Source organism: Ursus americanus, chromosome 4, assembly GCF_024610735.1.
Source record: "Ursus americanus isolate L20-20 chromosome 4, mUrsAme1.1.p, whole genome shotgun sequence".
Taxonomy (NCBI): Eukaryota; Metazoa; Chordata; class Mammalia; order Carnivora; family Ursidae; genus Ursus; species Ursus americanus.
The window spans coordinates 6954083-6968955 of NC_142130.1; the positions used below are offsets into that span (position 1 = coordinate 6954083).

General features: G+C 38.3%; 2 protein-coding genes across 6 annotated transcripts in view; one reads left to right on the top strand and one right to left on the bottom strand.

Annotated features, from left to right (window-relative positions):
• The window catches only part of PDCD10 (programmed cell death 10), a 43485-nt gene extending 34903 nt beyond the window's left edge, over nt 1–8582 (bottom strand). For 2 of the 3 annotated variants that reach the window (XM_045788591.2, XM_045788590.2), the window contains exons 1-2: nt 8436–8550; nt 7890–7972 (exon numbers count right to left, since the gene is read on the bottom strand). The gene's annotated coding sequence lies outside the window, so the exon portion shown is untranslated. Of the gene's footprint in view, nt 1–7889; nt 7973–8435 lie in introns of all 3 variants that reach the window. The other variant, XM_045788589.2, reaches the window with a different exon arrangement.
• A 417-nt stretch (nt 8583–8999) lies between these two features.
• The window catches only part of SERPINI1 (serpin family I member 1), a 73949-nt gene continuing 68075 nt past the window's right edge, over nt 9000–14873 (top strand). For 2 of the 3 annotated variants that reach the window (XM_045788595.2, XM_087861382.1), the window contains exon 1: nt 9000–9468. The gene's annotated coding sequence lies outside the window, so the exon portion shown is untranslated. The remainder of the gene's footprint in view (nt 9469–14873) is intronic. The other variant, XM_045788593.2, reaches the window with a different exon arrangement.

A 14873-nucleotide genomic window follows, 5' to 3' on the forward strand; every position in this document is an offset into this window, starting at 1 on the left:
TTTCTATACTGAGAAATTAATGAAAATATTGAAGTACTCGCCTTACATGGTTATTAAGAGTACTAAACACATATGAAGCAGTTAATACAGTGGCTGACACACAATAAGCACTTAATTAATATTGTTACATTTTATTTATTTATTTGACAGAGAGACAGCACTTGCGCAAGCAGGGGGAGAGGGAGAAGAGAAGCAGGTTCCCTGATGAGCAGAGATTGGGATGACACAGGACTCGATCCCACGACCATGGTTGGGATCATGACCTGAGCTGAAGAGAGACGCTTAACTGACTAAGCCACCCAGGCGCCCCTGTTACTGATGTTTTAGACAGAATTCTATGAACCTGACATAGCAACAAGTTTGGAACTAGGGTGAGGCAAACCAGAACACTTTGAGCACAAAACTTAGCTCTGACTTGTATGACACAGAGTAAGTGCCTCCTTAAATTTTGTACCCTAGGCCCCTCATTTACCTCACACAGGTCCACACCTGCACAGCACACACAATGACAACCTTCTTATTGGTATCACAATGTCATAAAGGTCACTTTACGTAGTGTATTAAAAATTTTTTTTTCTCCTCCATTTGCCAAAATGGAGGCATAAAATACCTGGACCACCAGAAAAAAAGTTGCATATCGTCCAAAGCAAGCTACATAGCTTTAGAATACTTAAAAGAATTTGGCTAATAAGTGAATTTTTAAAATTATCTGCTAAGCCTATGTTAAAATTACTTTTTATTCTCTTCTTGTAAATAGATCAACTTTAGTAGAGAAAACTGGCCCAGAAGCACACCGGGTAGCAGACTGAAATAAAGATATAATCAAAGACCTCAAGATAATTCATAAAAGGGCACAACCTACATAGGATAATAAATAGCTGACAACAAAATCAAAGGGCTCGTTACCACCGAATTACCTGCTAGGAAATGGGAACAATAAAAGTAACAACAACCGGCTTCTAAGATATTTCTGCACAAGTAATTCAGGGGAAAATAGTTGTGACAATTCTCAATTTTTTCCTATTACAATGCCTAAACTTTTGTTAAATCCTAGGCTGAACAAAATTTAAATGAAAACATGTTGTAGGGCAGAAAACAAATTCAACCCCTTGAATACGTTCATCTTTTGTTATAAGTTTTTAACCTAGTGGCTCATCAATCAAATAATGCTCAACTGAGTAGCCATTAAGTGTCTGAGGTACATCCATTTTCCTTTTTATTGGTATTTGTGATCCATTTTAATTTCTCCAATATAATGTTAAAGCTTTCCTTTAAAGTCCCTTAGAAATTCAACTAAACTTAAACCTTCATACTGTCCCTATGTTCTCTATGCTTGAATGTACAATTTAAGAGCCTGCACCACATGGGTTAGGGCTACGTGTTCTGTATCACTTTCAATCTTAGATACCTACCATTAATCTTAATGACTCTTAATTGCCTAAGGTCCTCTACCAAATGCAGTATGTATTTTCTTTACCTTACTTTACAAAATTTCTTTGCACCAAAACACTGCCACAAGGCACTCAAATGTTGATAAAATTGTTAGCTCCAGATAACAAATTCACTGGGTCATTTGTTTAAAACCAAGTGCTAATAAGGACAAGGTTTTATCTTGATGATAGCATTTAACTTCACTTTTAGCTCCTAACTATTCTCAAATACAAATGCTATTAGTAGCATACACACACACAAAAATGAGGATATCTGCTTGTATATATAGTTCCTCTTGTAGCCTTCCTTTTAAAACTGTAACTTTTTAAGGAGACACACCAAAATTAAAATAGGACCCCAGAAATCTGGAGTTTTGACAACAATGCCAGAATGCCAATTTTATTATGGATAAAGACATCCAGAAAGCATATATATTTCTGAATAAGAGACCACAGCAAAATTCAAAGTTCTTTGGAATTAAATTAATTAAACCTTGCAACACTGTGAACTGGTATAGGGAGCAGTTGCAGCCTAGAGGCCAGGTCTGACTCATCTACCATTCCCAACTGGCTTTTGTGGTGGTAACCTTATATAAGTCTAAGACAGCAGCAGGGGTGTAACATCTTAGGATTTTGTCATTCCTTAACTCCAATCTCCATTGGAGTTCCAGGTCATCCTGAAGACAGGATGGTTGAATGAGGCAGGAAGGCATGTTTCAGTACCAGAGACTGATGGTAAGTTAGAGAAACTAATTTTTTTCCCTTTTTATCAGCTCTCACCCAAAATTATCAAATGAACCGATGCATACAAAAGTACTTAATATGTAAGTAAGGGGGTAAAAGAGGTCAAAAGATAAAAAAAAAAAAAATCAGAAAAAAAATATATTAGAAAGGCTAACTGCCCATGTAACAGTCTTCCCATCCCCTGCCCCTTCTACCCACTAAATGATAAACACATTAAAGAGAAGTTTTATTTCTTTCTCCATTTCCTAGTAGCTAGTGCAGTACTTTGCATAGTCAGTCTAAGTCAGCAAGTGTTAGGTGGAGATGTGGTGATGAAAAGTCAGAAAGTCCATGCCCCTGAGGGTGGTGCAGTCTTGCAGGGAGGAAGAACAATAAAGAAACACAACACGTCAAGCTGCCACTTTGCATAACTCCTCGAGCACACCTGTCTCATGTTATACATATACTTTCCGCACACAAGTTCAACACGCATGCTTAAAATTTTTTGAAGGAAACAAAAAAAGAGAGAGAACTATTGAAATCCATAGGTGATCATAATTCCATTCCATGCACATAAGCCCCAGAATGAAAGACAGGATAGACATGGATCTGCTATTCCCCCGGCCAGACTTAGAGACACAGTACTTCTCACTATGAGCAGCTCACCACACTATGATTCCTGTGTTATACGTATTTCTTTTCCAACATGGCTCTGAATAACAAGTCAAATGCTTCACCTACTACTCAAAGGAAAAGTAATTCTATCCCAGTGCTAAAGGAAAACTGGCTGGGTGAAAGTTATGTTAGTCTCCAATGTGCTAACCCCCTACAAGATTTTCTCTAGTAAGTTTAAATATAAGAAATTTTTGCCTGCCATAGTGACCTTAGCATCTAATATAAAAGTTCTCTGTAACCGCAACTCTAAATCTAACGGCCCTCCAATAGAGCTCAATCATTACATCATTTTTACGGCAATGATTTAAAATATTAAATTCTCTCTCTTGAGTGAGGCAGCCTGGATTCAAATCCTAATTCCAAGCGATTACTGGTTATATAACCTTGGGCAAGTCGCTTAAACTTTCTGTACTTTAATTTCTCCCATTTAAATTGGGGATAATAGTGCCTTTACCTCATAGGACTGTTGCAAGGATTACATGAAATCATGTGGCATGCTTAGTATGATGCCTGGCACTGAGTTACTGCTCAATAAATGCTATCAGATTATATTCCAGCTCATCCTAAATATTTAGGGTAATTTCACACATACTATATACTCAATAAATATCTGACAAATGAATAAACCAAAGTATTATTAAGCAATCTATACTTACTTCTCGTAAACTTATTTCCAAGGGACGGGCCTCAGTAAACAGTAGTGACTACCATTTAATATGCTGCACTGCTGTTACCCAATAATTCATAAGCTTGCTGATAAAATCCTTTTTTCTTTCTTTTAAATAGCAACAATTAATTGATTCTAAGCAATCACAGAAAAGTAAGATTAAGACTGAACAGATTCAACTCACTTTTTGGGTAATTAAAAAAAAAAGGTTATTCAAAAATATAAGGGTGATTTTGAAAAATAAGACTGTAATACTACACTACACCAAAGATGCAATTAATTTTGTAGATAAAATTTAAAAACTGAATTTTTCATTTCTACAAAAATGGACCACCAAACTACATTTTTTACCTTTCTGCAAATACATTATTTCTAAATGCTGCAATACAGGTGTTTTCATTGGTTACACTGTGTGTGCCCCCAAAAAATCAGTATCTAAGACTACAACTTTCTGCAACATTTCAAATGCAGTAATATATAAAAAAAAAAAAAAATCACACTACTTAACTTCTAAATCTCCTTTACAGTTTATTTACCATGAAATTAGCTTAAAACCCTTAGTAATACTACCTATTATAATGACCCTAACAATCCAAAAACATGTAAGAAGCAGTACTTCAGATTTATTCTCCACATACTGGTTATACTAGGTAAATATGAATTTCTTGGATAAAAAATATCATAAAAAAATAAAAAATAACATAAAAACTGACTTTTTAAAAAAAAGTAAGTTTAGGACTTATCAAAGACTTACACTTATTAATAAAAACTAGGAGCGTTATCAAATTTTAAAGCCAAATACTAGCAATCATTTTTTGACAATCTCTCATGGGAGAGAGAATTGGTAAATTCATGAAAGCATATAAGGTTACAGCAACTCAGAGCTGTTCAATTTATTCTATGCGATTATTATAGTATCGCAAAGGATTATTGAACTTGTTTTCACAACCAAAATCTGACACAAATTTATCCCTGAAATTTGGTTTGCATGTTTTTAAAATAATGATCATTTTACTCTCATAAGTATCTAAGTTTAAAGCAAACAAGGCATTACCTTAAGACCCAGTGAAATATGAAAACCTTCAAGAGCCCAAAATATAAGCTCCTTTGAAACAAGCATGACTCCATTTTACAAAGTCACCTTGTCTAAAGCAGATGATATTAAAAGTAAAATTCAAAATTACATACCATGGTTAAAAAACAAAATGAAACAACAACAAAAAAAAGCATGGATTCTGTTCAGGACAAAAATGAGATCACATTAGGGAAGCACAGAATCCATTAAAAGTTTGTTTCCTCCACATCTGTATTTTGTTATAATGAATGTTGCTTGCAAAAAGCAGGACAGTGATAAGGTCTCCAAAATGCTCTGTTACACACAAAGTTTGCTGTAACAGAAAATGACTCCTTTGTCATTTCCCTATAGAAAACAATCTATCCTGATTTTAGAGACCTCCAAAAAGAACAAACATCTTTCTACAATTTATATTCTAAAACTTCTGTCATAACTCCTTTCATCTAAGGGTGTAAAGCAAGTCTGTTTTTGTATTTCTGTCCCCAGCACAGTGCTGGAGGCACTGCGCATTAATGCACTCATTCATTCAATCATTTACTCACTCATTCATCAAGTATTTACTGAAAACTTACTTTCTTCCAGATACTGCCTAAGTAGTGAGGTAAGGCACAAGACAAATGAGGGGGTCCTACCTAGGTAGCTTATCGTCTAGTGAGAGAGACAGACATTTAAGAAGTAAGTAAAGAAATAATTAAGTTCCTATTGTGATGATGTTACAAAGATGTACAAAGCTGGTGAAGATACGCTGGGAACTTAGTATTCTAAGTTCTAGTTTTAGGAAGGAAGGGTCAAAGAAGGTCAGGAAAGGTTCCCCTGAGGAATGACATTTAAACTGAGATCTGCAAATTAACTCGGAGTTTGTCAGATTTAGGAAGGGAAGGGAGAGCAGTCCTGCAGGAAGATGGAACATGTACAAAGGTTCCCAAGTCAGGAAGGAACTTATGTATGTAGTAATTGAAAGGTGCAGTAAATAAGAAAGGTTGGGAATAAGTATGGAGAGCTGCAAAGAAGGCAAGGATAAACTGTCAGCATTAAAAAGAATATAAAGAGAATTTGAATATTTAAGTAATTTTAAGTCCTTATCTCATGTAAAATAAATAATTTTAGGAACTGAGTCTTTATTCTATAATAGTAAACTCTACAGTCAGAAGAACTGGATTATGCCTTAATCCCACCAGTCACTAGTTTCACGACCTTACACTTAACCGATCTGAATTTCATTCTCTGTGTAAACAGGTACTCAATTATTTTACCTACTGGGAATGCAATGATAATAGAGTCCTGTTCTCATGACCTTCTACCCTCAAAGATATGGGAGACATCCCAAATCCTGTAAGAGATGATGTCCAAAAGCTGACACAAGGCTTCTGCAAAACCAAAAATGAGAACAAATGTGGATACCGGTGAAGTGAAAAGTGTTATAAAAATACAAGTATACACATAACTCTGGGAACCCTAAATTCTTCATTGTGCAGAGATCCAAAATGACCACAGTACACCAGCATGTGACTGAAAGATGATAAATACAATAAAAACCCTACTCCATCATTGCAATATAGGTGAAATATCAAAACTATAATGGGCCTCAGAGATGAAGAGTAATGATAGAACTGAAGCCAGGACAAAAACTACACACTGAACAAGTGCATTAAATTAATTTTACTTATTTCCAAATTTTCCTAACTTTTTTTTTTTTAAAGATTTTATTTGTTTATTTGACAGAGATAGAGACAGCCAGCGAGAGAGGGAACACAAGCAGGGAGAGTGGGAGAGGAAGAAGCAGGCTCATAGCGGAGGAGCCTGATGTGGGGCTCGATCCCATAACGCCGGGATCACGCCCTGAGCCGAAGGCAGACGCTCAATGACTGCGCCACCCAGGCATCCCCAAATTTTCCTAACTTTTAATTCAAAAGCTCATTCCATAACCTCAGAGCTGCATGCCAAAAGTTAGAGAACTCACTTCACACTTCCCCCAACAAAAAAGGAAATGCCTACACTGACATCTAGAAAACACATTAACACTCTTGCTTTACTATCACTAACTCATGTTCAGTTTACACTCTATATAAACTACCATTTCCTTCTATAATACAGCATGGAGCCAGTTAACCCCACATAATTTTCTGTTTGTTTAGTTGGTCTTCCTTCCTTGTGTACTGCATTACTCATAGTGCTATGTTACTCCTATACTTCCTACTTCATTCTATAATATCATATCTCTATTCTATTTTAAAGGTTATATTAATTTCCAGACCATCTTAACTTCAATCATAGCGGAACAATATACAATATATGATCCTAAAAAGCGTTTTTGCATTCAAAAGTTAAACACTTAATATTTGCAGAGTACATTCAAAAAGCAGCATATTTCAATGGTTTAATTCTATTAAAGATCCAGTAATATTCATGAGCTATAAATGGTCACACTAACAATTATAAAGGATAAGACCGTTACAAGGATACTGCTTTCTGCTTAATATAAATATAAACGTCCGATTTTCCCATGGATGAATTAAAAGTCATTTATAATGCTAAGAAAAATAAAATAGCACTTGATGATTTTACACACACACACACACACACACACACACACACACTGGAGACAAGAAAATGAGGGGAAAAATAAATAGAAATCAATAAAAACGTGATGTTACTTCTAAGAATAACTTCTTTTCTAGTAATGAGCACAGTAAACTCTCTTGATGCTACATTACTTGTAAAAAGTGTAAAATACGTTTTGTGAAAGAATTCCTATAATACTGTTGTCAGTTTTACAAAATCGGAGTAAAAACCGTCAGTCCTGAGGTAGGGAGGAAAAGAAATATCTTTTAAATGTAAGGAAGGGATATATTTTTTGACATTCTCCTATCTCATTATCTACCGTTTGAAATGGTGGTACAGTCTGTCACTGAGTATACCCGTAGTAAGTAGGCTGAAACTCATTCTTATTTTTCCAAAAAGTTAGTGTGTGTTCCGGTTTTACTGAGGAATTTCTCCCAACTCAAAAAACTCTTTACCTTACAAAGGGCTTCTCAGAAATACATGAAATGCATTACTTTGCAATTTCCCCCACTCACTTCACAAAACTACCAACCTCCCTACTCTTTCTTTCTGGTGCTGCAGCCCTGATTCAGAAACTGGATTACAACTGTATCAGATTCAGATCAGTCCCTACTTGTGTGACCTTGGGCACGTCACTTATTCCCTCAGTTTCTCATCAGCATCCGAAAACAGTGTCTTTGAAAACAGAACGGGTGTAAAGATACCCTTGGAATTACACCTAACAGGGTTAAGGTTTTCTGCTTAGAGGCAAAATTACCTCCTTAGAAGGGCCACATCATGAAACTGGAACTGAATCCGTAGATCTCTGTCAACATTTGACTCTTCCTTTACAGTTCTCCTCTTCGTTCAAAGGGCATAACCTGAGTCACCCCGAGAGCAGACTCCCAAGCGCCCCTTCCCTTCTCCACTCCTTCCCTATCCTACTTCTAAAGCAGGGGGAAAACAGCAGCCACATCTCCCCGCCCCAAGCCACACCTTCAGAGGACCCCACCCCAGGCACATCCGCCCTCTCCCTTCTCCAGGGGCACCAGAGGCCAACCTCGTCCTTCCCCTCCCGCCCCCACCTAGAGGAGACTTCCTGGAGGCGTTCAGGCCCGAGCAGGGCAGGCAGCCTTTACAAACCCGCTTTACGCCACTCGCGTAGGGTAACCTCGCTTACGCCCATAGGGCCCCGTTCCCAGCCCCGTCCGCTCCGCCTGCCAGAACCAAGCCCGAGTGCCTCAGCCACGGCCCCTGTGTGACCCCAGACCTCTTCTGCTCAGCTCGGGGCTACAGGGACCGGGACAGAAGAGCCACACCTTACCGGCAACTGAGGCACTGACTTCACTTCCCACCTTTGGAGCCCTCCTCAACTCCCGGATCAATTCACTCCGGCGACGCCGGAAGGACCCGAGAGGAACCAGGCGTTGTCCGGAATCCTGCCCAGCCGTAGTCGCGCAGGGGCCTATGGGGACTCGTAGTCCCGCTCGCCGGCGTCGTCGGCAATTCCTGCACAAGCAAGACTACAATTCCCGGCAGGCTGTGCGGTAGAGCCTAAGGCGATGGGTGGGGACACCTCTAGCCAATAGTAAGAGAGTTCCCTGCCTTTGCGGGAGGAGGTGAGACCGAGAGAGAGGGTGTTCGAAAGGAGGAGGAAGGGAGGGGTCAGTTCTCACCTGCACCAATCAGGGTGCTGGGTCGGCCCTGCAGGCGACTCACCCATTGTGGGGGCGGGCTAGCAGAGCAGAGGAAGGAAGGGGGTTGGGGGGAGAGCTTGAGGCGTGTAACGTGGGGCGGCTGAGCTGTGGACGCTGCACCAGGGGGAGGAAGCATCGGGGGAATCGCCGGCGTAGAGGGAGGGAGCGGTGTGGGGATGCGTCCTGGCCGGAGGAGCGGCTTCCCCGAAAGCGGACAAGCCCCAGGCACACCAGGCGGCCAGACCTGAGGGTCGTCGGGAAGGGATAGTGTGAGCCTGGGTTTCTGGGGGAGGCTCCCGGGCGGGGCAGGAGGCAGTTCCAGGTGTGAGGCCACTGACTGAGGAGAAAGGAGTCCCCAGGGAAAAGGAAGCGGCGGAACAGCCGCAGAAGTGCAGGGAGCGGGAAGGTACTAGGGCAGCAGCTTCCCGCCGCCACCAGCCGGGGCAGCAGCCGGAACAGCAGGGGGAGGAGCAACAGCTGCCGAATTCGCCAACTAGAGGAGGGGGAGGCGGAGCTTGGGTCCCTGTAGCCGCCGGAGGCGCAGTCTGGACTCTAGTTTCCCGGGAGAGACGAGAGCAGGAACACGAGCGGAGCGGAGCGGAGCGCAGTCCTCCGAGCATCAGCTCCAGCATCCCGCCAGGGGTTGCAGGTGTGTGGGAGGTAAGCGTGGGTGCCTCTTCTGGGCGTCCTCACACTGCCTGGGAGAAAGCGTCTTCCAATAGGAATTCTGTCAAGGCACAGCTAGATAAGAGTCTCTGACTCGGGTTAGGGAACTGGTGCGAACCCTTTTAGATGAAAGATGTACATTTTGGACTTTGTAGGGGGGAAAAAAGCAAAGGGTGGCTTGATTCTGGGTATAAAGGGCGTGGTTAGTGTTTTGGGTGTAAGTTATACCATTAAAACTATTCAGGGAGATCTTGAGATTGTGGGAAACCCTGCTAATTGAGGATAAGGTGGATGATATCTGGATAGGTGCGTAGCTGGTAAAAAAAAGAAAAATTTTGTCATTAATATAGAATTACTTCAGAACTCTTTTACTAGGAAAATAACTTTGCATTCTTCTTCAGTGTCTACCCTGTACGTTGTTTTATCAGATTGTCCTGCTACCGACCTGTTTTCCAGGGTGGTTTACTGCAGGTTCCTAAAATTGAAAGAGATTTGTATTAAGGAAGCAAATGCAGGCAGGAATAATCAAGATGACTAGACCTATCAGAAGTATAACTTTGCCGGTAATAATGTAAAAACGTTTTAACGGATGGATACTTAGCTTTCCTGCCAGTGGCTCTAGAATATTGGAACAAAGACCAGGACTCAGCTTACAGTGGGAACATATGGTGTACTTCATTGCTGCTGCTTATTCTCTCATTTGGGTCTGGTAATATTTGTACATTAAAAAAAACTAAAGTACAAGAAAAACTGTGAGGATCTTTTCTGTTTAGGGAGTATGTGCCAAATGATTACCCTTAGTATGTGTTGTGATAGATTTAGGCTTAAAACACATGTAATAGTATCATAAAATAATAATTTATTCTTGGTATTAAACCATGTGCAATTTATTTGAATGTTATTAAATACCTGTGGATGAAAACATGTTTTAATACTAGGTGAAGGTGAAAGTCCCACCTCCCTTTGTGTAACTGTCACAAAATCGCAGCCTTTCTTTTTAGAAAAGTATGTAAATAGCTATTTTCCTAGTCATTTTCTTTTTGTTACAGAGGTCTTTCAGATTACATGGCTTTTAATCATAGTAGCATATTGCAGCACATTTTGCTCTGAAGTGCTTTCATTGTGACAATTGTGTATTCCAGGGTCTGGGCGAATAATCTGTATTTTTTTTTTTTTAACTAGGATCAATACAATGGGGTAATTACCTTCTATTTTCTTGTTTTCATGCTTTTCTCATTTACTTAGGGTTTTTGGATTTTATTTTTGTAACACACACAAAATTCCTTTTAGAAAAGAAATGCCCAGAAGGAATTCTCTTCATAGATTAAAGTTCTATCCTACTGAGTGCTACTACTGATAAGCCTAAATGACTTACCAGTGTATTTACTCCTCCCCTCCAGCACCCCCTGCCACATTCTTACAGAGAAATATATAGATGGACAGATCTTAGAACAACAGCTGCTTTTAGACTGTCCTCAGGCAGATCAGGTATTAGAAGCAGCAGAGAGTTTAGAATAAAGAAAAAGCAACAGTAGCCACTAAACTTAGCCATGGTAAAGATCCGAGTTTATCTTTACTATGTCACCAGAGAGTCTGTTAATCCACATAGCCAATGAGATCCTACGTAAATGATTTTAGGAGGAAAAAAGTGGGTACTGGAGCATAGTGAGGCTTGGAAAAGATTGTGTTTACCCTTGTTGTTTGTGATTAAGTGGATTGTTCAGAGTTAGAGTCTTAGAATCTTTCTTAGACTCTGCCACTGATTGATTTTGTGAAATTGAATACTTGCTGTCACTAATTTATTTACCCCATGTAATAATAATAATTACTAATAATATTGGCAATGAAGTTCTTTCACAGCCTTTATTAAAAGATCTTTTGAAAGTGTTTGGTTGGGAATCAGTTAATAATCAAATAAATGGAGTAGAAAAAAATATCAAAACAGTTGAAATTCAGATGTACTTTGAATCCCAACTATTTCTAGGTCTTCTGCTGTGAGGTATCGTAAAGGATAGAATCTCACTAGAAGTGGATGATACTTTGTGGTATTAAAGTACTGGATTTTTTGCCTGCTTCCAAGATTTGGATCCTCTTTAATTTGTCAATGAAAGAGATTGGGTTCCTGTATCATTTGGGAGTAAGGGCATGTTTTTATACGGGAGAAAATCATTAGCAATATATAGTACTTAGGTATTTGTTACCTTGAACTCGTCTCAAGAGATTTTAAATTGGTGTTCATATTAAATCTCAGATAACCTGAAGACTTCTTGACTATATGTTACTGGTGTTAAGATGATTCTTTCTTTATGTGACAGCTTATACTTTTATGTAAAGCACTACTTAGGTTAAAAGCATATTATTTATTCTGCCCTTGATTTTTACCATTTGTGTATGGCTATTATTGAGCATATGATATGAGAAAGAAAAACCAATGGAGTGCAGAATGTCTCTCTGGAATGGACAATGCTCTGGGGATCACTGTTCTTTTGCCAAAAGACTTGGTTAATTTCAAATTATGATATATTTTGAACTTTTTTTTATTCAAAATTCTGACTCGAAGCTTATTGAGTGAAAATAATTGAGTAGCGTGGATTTCTCCTTCTAACAGGATTCACTGATGCATGCAGCACAAAGAGTGAGACTTTTGTTCAAGATCAAATGTTTTTGGTGTTTTGGTAGGGTGATTTATAGAGGGGGATAGATATAAAAAATACTATTTGATAAGCAGTTTGAGAAACTGTCCTTATCAGGAGAGAAAAGAGATTTGATCTATTCTGTTAAATGCCTGTGAGTGGTTCCATGACCTTTTTCCCCCAATCGTTTCTAGAAGCCTAATACCCATAGTGGGAGACAGTACTTTCCTATATTGTCATTTTAAACTGGAGTCAGAATGACATTAATTCATTAGATTTTGAGGAATCATGGGTTATTAAAGCAAAGCAAAAAAGATCCTCTGTGTATACGTTCCCTTCTAAGTGAATGAGTTATTTGGATATAATATTAAAAAGAAGTAAAAACCTAAAAGGTGTTTCCCCCTTCATAACAGAGATCCTTGAACCAGACACTAAAGATGAGCAAGAAACCTCTTTCCCCCTTTTTACAGCAAACTTCTAAGGTTAAATACTGCTTTGGGGGATCAGGATTAATTATTATACAAAGGTAAGGATTTGTTTTTGTTTTGTGTTCAATCTTCTAATGTTTTCAAAATTTAGTCCTTAAAGTTCGATAAATGTGTTTTAAGTAACTAGATTTTTAGCTACTGGAGACTACATACTTCTTTCCTATCTCCTGCTTGTTCTGAGTATCCTGTGTCACGCTCAGCATAAAGAAGTGGCCCTATAACCACTTACAGATTTAGAACTAGTGACTAAGACTTTTTTCATGTACACATTGAGACATTTTGCATTTTGATACACAGAGTTAAGTTGACCTCACAGGATAATTCCTATACATTAGGCTTTCTGAGAATGTCTTTGTGCTGATTGGCCTTTGCAAAAGTATCCATTGGGCCCAATTTCATTTAGATTGTGTGGGCGGCAAAGACTGATCTACAATTTTGTGTGCCAACATTTCTAAATTCATACCAGAGATAGGAAATATGGATGAGGGGAAAATGCTGTCCTACTGGTAGCAAACAAGGTCGGCATTTTCTAGCCAGAAAAGCCTATGGCTCAACACCGTTTTACCTAAGTAAGATACCTTTGTTGAAGCTTATTCATGAAACACATATTTCATTCCATAAAAACTAAATTTTGTTCTTCCATTTTTCTAATCATTTCTTTAAAAAAAAAAAAACAAGAAAAGAAGTCAGACTGTGTTTAAGCACATGTGGAGCTGGGCATTTATTGTCTTTTGCATTCAACCTTCCAGAAACGAATTAATCTAATTAGTGTTAGAATGAAGAATTCAACTGTGATTTTCCTTTCATTATTATAAGACCTGGAGAAGTTAATTACAAATACTTTTTTAGTACTAAATTTAATAATAGCAGATATTTAACTGTCTTTGCTTTGCTTTTTAACATCTTTCCAGCATGCAAATAGATACAGATTGGCTTAGAATTGATAATTGATTAACCTTCCTTCTTCATGTTCCTTTGGCATTGCTCTTCATGCTTAGCATTGTGCCTTGTATAGGGTTAGCTGAGTTCATAACTGTCTTCCTCACCAGATGCTTAGTAACTTCAGAACTGAATTTCATTTACCTTTCTATTTAAAAGCCTTATATAACATATAACTTGATAACAATTTGTTTAAATATTTGGCAACCTATAATGAAACATCATTTTACATTTTTCACAAACAAGTACAACTAGAAAAGTGAATTTTTCTTAGGCATCTGTTTTAGCACCAAATGCAGCCCTCTGCCCACAACAATTGCTTATATTGAGCTAAATATAAATATTGGTGTCTACTGTTGACTTTGTGAATGAATAGAACAAATATTGCTATTAATTGCAACCTTGCATATGAATGTAAATTCATATGAATAATAAATTTATTAATTGTATGCCTTTTGGAATTTGGTCTCTCTTTGCCTTTAAAATTTTGCTGACTTAAAGATGTACTTTTAAGTAAGATTCCCCACACATTCATACACACACTTTCTATGACTTTTTTTTCTCCTGGACAAAGAAATAGAGAAAAACAGATAAATGTAATATGCGGCCTTAACTTAACTAAAATTTAACTGGTCTTTGATGTTCAGTTTTTTAGTGAAATGGTTACATTGGGAGGCCTGATTCAGGCTTGTTAAACCTAAATAATACAGGTATTTGTCATCTTTGAGTGAGCATGGGGAAGGGATGAATTCTGAGATTGCGTTAACAGTGTTCAGTGCTAGCTTTCTATACATCATTAACTGCTGAAGCGTACATGGTACCTCCAGCTCCAGCCACTGCTTCAAGACCTCCTTCTGCTTCTGCCTAGGAAAGGAGCCTTCTGAGCTCCTCACAGCTCCTAACTTAGTGTGGGAAGGAAGGCAGATGGAATTTATTTTGATTTAATAATCCCATTTTCCTAAGTGTACCGTTTTTCTCAGATATATCTCATACCAGAGTTCTCAATAACAATAACTCAAGTGTCACAAAGTGATAACTATTGCACAGTCTAGCAACTTAATGAGAACCTAACAACTTGAAGCCCATTTCCCTTGTAGCATCTTGACTTCTTTTGAATGGGCCCAAAACAGCTCACTGCAATACTTTTGATATGTTGCCCATATCGAATTGCTTCTGTCATTTTTTTTTTGATGACCTAAATTTTGCTTTGAAAAACTGACTAGTTTTATTTGAGGTCTTTAGCCCTCTGTCACTTGAAGAGTTAACTTTATTTTTTCCACCTTTTAATAGTGTGCTATAAACACGGTATTATGATGTATAATTTTGCCTTTCATTTAAT